The sequence below is a fragment of the Bicyclus anynana genome, chromosome 18 (assembly GCF_947172395.1).
Source record: "Bicyclus anynana chromosome 18, ilBicAnyn1.1, whole genome shotgun sequence".
Taxonomy (NCBI): domain Eukaryota; kingdom Metazoa; phylum Arthropoda; class Insecta; order Lepidoptera; family Nymphalidae; genus Bicyclus; species Bicyclus anynana.
The window spans coordinates 6,721,242-6,730,192 of record NC_069100.1 but is presented as its reverse complement, the minus strand read 5'-3'; the positions used below and the strand labels follow the sequence as shown (position 1 = coordinate 6,730,192).

At 56.4% G+C, this 8,951-nt stretch overlaps 2 non-coding genes and 1 pseudogene across 2 annotated transcripts; all 3 read left to right on the top strand.

Moving 5' to 3' along the window:
* The first annotated feature begins 423 nt into the window (after nucleotides 1-423).
* LOC128199034 (small subunit ribosomal RNA) lies at nucleotides 424-2,326 on the top strand. The gene has a single exon (XR_008251738.1). It is a non-coding gene; the product is annotated as a small subunit ribosomal RNA (ribosomal RNA).
* Nucleotides 2,327-2,515: 189 nt separating this feature from the next.
* On the top strand, nucleotides 2,516-2,672 carry LOC128199136 (5.8S ribosomal RNA). Its single transcript, XR_008251814.1, has one exon. It is a non-coding gene; the product is annotated as a 5.8S ribosomal RNA (ribosomal RNA).
* Nucleotides 2,673-3,076: 404 nt separating this feature from the next.
* LOC128199102 (large subunit ribosomal RNA) lies at nucleotides 3,077-6,130 on the top strand (annotated as a pseudogene).
* Nucleotides 6,131-8,951: the final 2,821 nt, after the last annotated feature.

Below are 8,951 nucleotides of genomic sequence, written 5' to 3'. Positions count from 1 at the left end.
GTGGTTTTCCGCAGAGTCACTGTTAAAACACTTACGGCTTCACTCTAGCAGTGGAGCGCCGTGTGTGGTATGTACGTCTCGTTCATAGAACGTTCAAGTTTCTTTGGGACCCGACGACAGCACTGCGAGAGTGTCTAATGGCATACTTTTCTGTGCGGTCGGAGGACGTGTCCTGTGAGATTGCGTCGTGTACGCTCTTCTTGCACAATGTCGGGCACCGCGCCGCGCTCCGTTCGCCGGAGCCGTGGCGCGATCACGTGCTTCAGAGGCCCTCTGCCACGCACGCACACCACCACCCACTCCCCCGCCTGTCGCGTGCGACGTGTGTCCGTCGAGCTTCCGGGTTGGGGACGAAGTGTGGGTGTGTGTTTGTGGGTCGTGTGGCGGGGGGAAGAGAGCTTAGATAATAATATCAATATCTGCTCCCTGGTTGATCCTGCCAGTAGTTATATGCTTGTCTCAAAGATTAAGCCATGCATGTCTCAGTGCAAGCCGTATTAAGGCGATACCGCGAATGGCTCAATATATCAGTTTTGGTTCCTTAGATCTTACTCGGTTACTTGGATAACTGTGGTAATTCTAGAGCTAATACATGCAATCAGAACTCTGACCAGTGATGGGACGAGTGCTTTTATTAGATCAAAACCAATCGACGGAGGGCCTCGCGTCCGAAGTCGTTAATTTTGATGAATCTGGATAACTTTTGCCGATCGCACGGTCCAGTACCGGCGACGCATCTTTCAAATGTCTGCCTTATCAACTTTCGATGGTAGTTTCTGCGACTACCATGGTTGTCACGGGTAACGGGGAATCAGGGTTCGATTCCGGAGAGGGAGCCTGAGAAACGGCTACCACATCCAAGGAAGGCAGCAGGCGCGCAAATTACCCACTCCCGGCACGGGGAGGTAGTGACGAAAAATAACGATACGGGACTCTTACGAGGCCTCGTAATCGGAATGAGTACACTTTAAATATTTTAACGAGGAACAATTGGAGGGCAAGTCTGGTGCCAGCAGCCGCGGTAATTCCAGCTCCAATAGCGTATACTAAAATTGTTGCGGTTAAAAAGCTCGTAGTTGCATTTGTGCGCCGCGCTGTCGGTGCACCGCATCCGCGGTGATACTGACACGTCTGCGGAGCATATCGTCGGTGAGCCGTCGTTAACGCGACGGTTCAATATCAAAATCCTATCGCGGTGCTCTTCGTTGAGTGTCGAGATGGGCCGACAATTTTACTTTGAACAAATTAGAGTGCTCAAAGCGGGCTCAAAATGCCGCTTGAATATTTCGTGCATGGAATAATAGAATATGATCTCGGTTCTATTTTGTTGGTTTTCAGAACTCCGAGGTAATGATTAATAGGGATAACTGGGGGCATTCGTATTGCGACGTTAGAGGTGAAATTCTTGGATCGTCGCAAGACGAACATCAGCGAAAGCATTTGCCAAAGGTGTTTTCATCAATCAAGAACGAAAGTTAGAGGTTCGAAGGCGATTAGATACCGCCCTAGTTCTAACCGTAAATATGTCATCTAGCGATCCGCCGACGTTACTACAATGGCTCGGCGGGCAGCTTCCGGGAAACCAAAGATTTTGGACTCCGGGGGGAGTATGGTTGCAAAGCTGAAACTTAAAGGAATTGACGGAAGGGCACCACCAGGAGTGGAGCCTGCGGCTTAATTTGACTCAACACGGGAAATCTCACCAGGCCCGGACACCGGAAGGATTGACAGATTAACAGCTCTTTCTTGATTCGGTGGGTGGTGGTGCATGGCCGTTCTTAGTTGGTGGAGCGATTTGTCTGGTTAATTCCGGTAACGAACGAGACTCTAGCCTGCTAAATAGGCGTCGTCATTTAGGTGTGCGCGACTCCGGTCGCGCAACTCACTGGCGGCGTATTAAAGTTCTTCTTAGAGGGACCGGCGTCTTCGAGGCGCACGAGATTGAGCAATAACAGGTCTGTGATGCCCTTAGATGTCCTGGGCCGCACGCGCGCTACACTGAAGGAATCAGCATGTTCTCCCTGGCCTAGAGGCCCGGGCAACCCGTTGAAACTCCTTCGTGCTGGGGATTGGGGTTTGCAATTATCCCCCATAAACGAGGAATTCCTAGTAATCGCGGGTCATAAGCCCGCGATGATTAAGTCCCTGCCCTTTGTACACACCGCCCGTCGCTACTACCGATTGAATGATTTAGTGAGGTCTTCGGACCGACACGCGGTGGCTTCACGGCCGTCGGCGTTGCTGGGAAGTTGACCAAACTTGATCATTTAGAGGAAGTAAAAGTCGTAACAAGGTTTCCGTAGGGGAACCTGCGGAAGGATCATTAACGTACCGCGTACGCACATGTTTGCGTTTGCGCGTGCTCGTGTTGTCAGAGACGCACCGATCTAACCTCACTCACTCACTCACTCACTCACTCACTCACTCACTCACTCACTCACTCACTCGCTCACTCGTACCACCCAACAAAACGACAACGCATGTGCACAACAAAAAACGAGAAAACGAAAACCATTACCCTGGACGGTGGATCACTTGGCTCGCGGGTCGATGAAGAACGCAGTTAACTGCGCGTCATAGTGTGAACTGCAGGACACATTTGAACATCGACATTTCGAACGTACATTTCGGTCCGTGGAGAAACATCCAGGACCACTCCTGTCTGAGGGCCGGCTGCATAAATACACACACCACACTGTCCACACAGTGCGACACGTGGCGCGTCCGGTGCAGTGCGTGCGTGCGCCGTTCGACGAGAGTGTCTCTCGATCGGCGGCGGCGCACGCGCTCCGCAGGTCCGCTCAAAAATATCACACGTGTGTGCGTGTGCGTGCGTCCGTGCGCGCTCGTCCCACCGACCCTTCCGTTTACGGTGAATCTGTGGCGACGTACGCGCGCACGTGTACGTGCGTGCCGCTGACGCGCACGCGTAGGCGGACTCGACGTCCGGACTCGCGCGGCGGCGCCGTGCGCTCTCGCGGCGCGCCCCTCTCGCCTCGCGGCGGGGGAGCGCGCTCGCGTGCGCGAACGGCGCCGTCGAGCCGACGGATATCGCGTCTGCCTCCACTTTTATCGTTGGCCTCAGATCAGGGAGGATCACCCGCCGAATTTAAGCATATTAGTAAGCGGAGGAAAAGAAACTAACCAGGATTTCGTCAGTAGCGGCGAGCGAACGCGAATCAGCCCAGCACTGAATCGCGCGGCTTTAACGGTCGCGGGAGATGTGGTGTTCGGGAGGTTCCGCTATCTCGCCGTCGCCGCTCCCGTCAAAGTTCGTCTTGAACGGGGCCGCTTTCCCGTAGAGGGTGCCAGGCCCGTAGCGACGGAGCGAGGCGGCGAGAGGGACGCTCCTCAGAGTCGGGTTGCTTGAGAGTGCAGCCCTAAGTGGGTGGTAAACTCCATCTAAGGCTAAATATTACCGCGAGACCGATAGCGAACAAGTACCGTGAGGGAAAGTTGAAAAGAACTTTGAAGAGAGAGTTCAAGAGTACGTGAAACCGTTCAGGGGTAAACCTGCGAAACTCGAATGAACGAACGGAGAGATTCATCGACATCCGACGGCGCGCGGGCGCGCGCCTCGATGTCGCGCGCGTGCCCCCTCGCGGGTGCCGCGGCGCGGCACGGGTCGCGTCCGTCCAGTACCGTCGGCGTCGTGCACTTCTCTCTCAGTAATGCATCGCGACCCGTTCGACGTCGGCTTGAGCGCCGTCCGATTCGCCCAGCGGCGGGCTCGCGCCCTCCGCTGGACCGCGACGGTGGCCGGCCGGCTGTCGGACGGTATAGAAGTGAACCGCGCACGCGCCTCGCGCGCGTCCGGCCCGACGCAAGCTCGCGCCGTACACACTGAAGGTCGCGGTCCTGCCTGAGCGCGGACCGCGACGCGGCGCCGCTGCTGTCGCAGCCGTGACGTCTCGGACCGTGCGCGTCTCAGTCTGCGATGAGTCATTTTCGGGCACTCGCAGGACCCGTCTTGAAACACGGACCAAGGAGTCTAGCATGTGTGCGAGTCATTGAGTTGTCTTTGTCACAAAACTGAAAGGCGCAACGAAAGTGAACGTAGGGAGGATGGAGTGCCGGTCCCGGTCGGCCTCCCGCACTCCCGAGGCGTCTCGTTTCCAATCCGTGAATGCAGGCGCGCTCCGAGCACAGATGCTGGGACCCGAAAGATGGTGAACTATGCCTGGTCAGGTCGAAGTCAGGGGAAACCCTGATGGAGGACCGTAGCGATTCTGACGTGCAAATCGATCGTCGGAACTGGGTATAGGGGCGAAAGACTAATCGAACCATCTAGTAGCTGGTTCCGTCCGAAGTTTCCCTCAGGATAGCTGGCGTCGACAGCGACAGTCCCATCCGGTAAAGCGAATGATTAGAGGCATTGGGGCCGAAACGACCTCAACCTATTCTCAAACTTTAAATGGGTGAGAGCTCCGGCTTACTCGAACGATGAAGCCGGAGATCTGATGACGGTGCCAAGTGGGCCAATTTTGGTAAGCAGAACTGGCGCTGTGGGATGAACCAAACGTAGTGTTAAGGCGCCTAAAAAACGCTCATGGGACACCATGAAAGGCGTTGGTCGCTCATGACAGCAGGACGGTGGCCATGGAAGTCGGAATCCGCTAAGGAGTGTGCAACGACTCACCTGCCGAAGCAACCAGCCCTGAAAATGGATGGCGCTGAAGCGTTTTGCCTATACAATACCGTTACGGGCAAGTGGGACGCGCGCTCCTCGGACGCGCGTCATTATGCCGTAACGAGTAGGACGTGCGCGGCGGAGAGCGCAGAAGGGTCTGGGCGTGAGCCCGCTTGGAGCCTCCGTCGGTGCAGATCTTGGTGGTAGTAGCAAATACTCCAGCGAGGCCCTGGAGGACTGACGTGGAGAAGGGTTTCGCGTGAACAGTAGTTGCTCGCGAGTCAGTCGATCCTAAGCTCAAGGAGAGATCTTATGTCGATGCGGCGTGTTTTCTTTTGTGACAAACAACGCCCGTTGAGCGAAAGGGAATCCGGTTCCTATTCCGGAACCCGGCAGCGGAACCGTTTCAACAATCGTTCCCTCGTTTCAAAGCGAGCGTTCGACGGGGTAACCCAAAGTGGCCTGAAGACGCCGCCGAGGGGTCCGGGAAGAGTTTTCTTTTCTGCCTGAGCGTTCGAGTTCCATGGAATCCTATAGAAGGGAGATATGGTTCGGAACGCGAAGAGCACCGCATTTGCGGCGGTGTCCGGATACTCTCTGCGGACCTTGAAAATTCAGGTGAGGGATGTACGTGGAGATGTCGCGCCGGTTCGTACCCATATCCGCAGCAGGTCTCCAAGGTGAAGAGCCTCTAGTCGATAGAATAATGTAGGTAAGGGAAGTCGGCAAATTGGATCCGTAACTTCGGAATAAGGATTGGCTCTGAGGACCGGGGCGTGTCGGGTTTGGACGGGAAGCGGATGCGGCCGGTGCCGGGCCTGGTCGATGCTCGTGCGTCTCTCGGGGCGCTCGGGCGGAATCCGGACCCGCGTTCCGGCCTTCCGCGGATCTTCCTAGCCGTAGGGCCGCGTCGGTTTCGTCTCGTGCGCGACCGGCGCGGTTCTGTACGACCGCCGTTCAACGGTCAGCTCAGAACTGGCACGGACAAGGGGAATCCGACTGTCTAATTAAAACAAAGCATTGCGATGGCCCTCGCGGGTGTTGACGCAATGTGATTTCTGCCCAGTGCTCTGAATGTCAACGTGAAGAGATTCAAGCAAGCGCGGGTAAACGGCGGGAGTAACTATGACTCTCTTAAGGTAGCCAAATGCCTCGTCATCTAATTAGTGACGCGCATGAATGGATTAACGAGATGCCCGCTGTCCCTCGCGGCGAACGGACGTGTTTGCGCGAGCTCCGCGAATTTTCGATCTCTTAAAATTCATTTCCTCGGATATTTTAATATTACGTGAAAGTGAAAGTGCTTAGTGTGCCTGTGATAACGCCGCCTACCCCCTGGTTGGACGTTCATCCCTCGGGAGCGCAGGGATTACGAGACAGGACTCCATTAGTTAAGTTAGGTTAGTTTAGAATAATTTTACGCATACGTTCTTAGACAGTGGAAAGACGTTTACTCTTTTATTAACTTGTATTTATTTGTGCTGTTTTAATTAGGTTTCTTTTAGGGCATTCCCGTGTACTAGAGTAGGTTAGATTTAGGTTAGAATAGGCCACCACGTGTTTCGCACATGCGAGCACGTGGTTTTGTAGGTTAGAAAGTACACGAGGCAAGTGACATTGACGCTTTGACAGTTGACGGCTGCCACTCGACAGCTGTCAGCTGTCACTCAGTGGTGGCGCTTGGCAAGTGACGTTGTCACATTGACTTTGATAGCTGACACCTGCCACTTGACAGCTGTCAGTTGTCACTCGGTGGGGCACAGACTGCTGTAGGTCGGACCGACTTGAGTCGGTCGGGTCCTAGAGCGGATAGGTTACGTGTACCTGGACTTTGTTGATTTTTTGCAAGATCAATACACGAACTCTGCCCCGGACTTGGAGTTCTCCATCATGAACCCCGAAGAGGCGGCTCAGGCCGCCTCTCCCTTTGCGCCACGGACATCGCTGGCCCGGACCCCTCCTTCGGGTTTTGCATCGGCGCGAAGCGAAGACGATAGTGGGTCAGACTTCTTCACCCCGGCTGCTCACCAGAAGAAGAAGAGCCCGCGTGCCCACCATGCCCCATTACCAGCGCGGAAGACTGGCGTCAAGCGCCCCTTGACTTCTCCGGAAGAGCGAGGGCGGGCACTGGACGCTGTTCGTTTGTGTCGCCCGGCTCGTACCGTGACGCCACCACTTCCTGCTGCAGCGCCTGCGTCGCCGCGGACCCATGCGCCACCCCTTGCGGGCCTGCATGTGGGTCACCCCAGGGAACGACCGGACCCAGAAACTACGGAGCCCGAGACGGACGATGATGACGCCCCTTCTAAATCGCTGGCTTCGGCCAGCAAGGCGGAGCTGCTTGACCGGGTGCACAGCCAGCTGGAGCAGGTGATGGCCGCTGTAACCGGCCACACCTCAAGGTTAAACAAGGAGGCAACAAATACGATTGCTAGCAGCGCCCAGGAAATCCTCGCGGTGGTCGCTGCGCTCACCCTGCGCTTGAGCGAAATGGAGACACAGCTGCTGCAGGCCAAACTGAGAGAGGCACAATTAAAGGAGGCTCAACATAGGGTTAAACCAGGGGCTCCCGCTGCAGACGCTCCCCTGACAGCACCAGTCTCCTATTCCTCGGCCCTACGATTGGGCAGGAAGGCTGAACCGGTCCCCATCCGACAGGGTGGACCTGTCCTGGCATTTTACCCGGCTGGAGACCAGACGGGAAAGATCAAGACCGCGGAAGAAACCAAGGCCGAGCTTAAGAGGTCTATTAAGCCGGCGGAAATAAACGTCCAGGTGGCAAGGGTCCGCAAGGTGGGAAACGCAGGGGTGGTCGTCCAGACCACCTCACCTTTGGCGGCCGAAAGGCTGCGGAACGCAGTCCCACCCACGCTGCGTGTCACGGAACCCACTAGGAGGTCGCCTAGAGTCTGCCTGAGAGACCTCGACGGGGATCCAGCAGAAAACGACGTCCTCGCGGCCCTATACGATCAGAATCTGCGGGCCTCTTCAGAATGGTCGCTCGAGAGGGTCGCTAAGGAGGGGAAAGTGTATAAGCGCCGAGGGCGCAGAGCTGGATCCACCACCGTCGTCATAGAGTGCTCGCCCGCCTTGCGTGATGTACTGGTCAACAAAGGCCACCTGTATATCGGGTGGCAGTCGGTGGAAGCCCTGGACCACGTCCAGGTGACATGCTGCAACAAGTGTCAGCAATACGGCCACCCGGAAAAATACTGCCGGGCCACAGCGGCGACCTGCGGCAAGTGCGGTGCCACTGGGCACCAGAAAGCAGAATGCCAGGCGCCTACAGCCCAGTGCGCGACTTGCCACAAGTTTGGCCGCACGGACGCCGCCACTCACACTACGGCGTCAAGAGCATGTCCAGCGCGCCGCTACGCCGAGGAAAGGGCCGTCGCAAGCACAAATTATGGCTGAGCTCAGGATCGGGCAACTCAACCTAAACGGCTCAAGACTTGCCACTCAGGAATTGCCGGCCATTGCCAGAGAGCAGCGCCTGGATGTTGTTCTTGTACAAGAACAATACTCCCAGGCGCAGCCAGAGCTGGCCTTAATACAAAGCGGGAGCTCGGCCATGGCGGCCATATACGTGTCATCGCGGCGGTTTAGTGTGGCGGCCTTGCCGCACTTGTCCAACGAGCACTGCGCAGTCGCCGCTGTGCGGGTGGGTAACTGGGAGTGTGCGGTTGTCTCCGCATACTTCCAGTACTCACACCCCATAGACGGACACCTTTGCCACCTGGAGAGAGTCATGGATAGCCTGCAAGCAGCAGAAGAAGGTCGACGGATCTTTGTCGGGGCAGACGTCAATGCCCACTCGCCGCTATGGCATAGCCCACGACGGCATCTAGTGGGGAGGGGCGCCGAAGCGGAGCATCGCCGCAAATCAATGGAGGAAATGATTGGGTCCCGTGACATCATCGTGAACAACAAGGAAGGCCAACCCTTCACATACAGCGGTCCAAACGGTGAGTCTAACATTGACGTTACCCTCTCCACTAGAAGCGCTCACATAAATGACTGGCGGGTGCATGTGGGCGTGTCGTCGAGCGACCACCGCCTCATCACGTATACACTGACACCACTGCGCTCACGAGTCGAAGAGTGCGCTGAGCCGATGGTAGGGGAGCCGCCGAGGTTTCGGGTAAGTGGGGTGGACTGGCCTCGATTTCGCGCGACGGTGGGTGCCCGCATGGGCTACCTACCGTCCCACAGACCAGCATCGGCACTAGCAAGCGCCTTCACTGAGATCGTTGTGCGAACATCGCACGAGTGTCTTGGTGTTAAGGCAAGCCGTGAGTTCTACGGGTACGAGTGGTGGTCG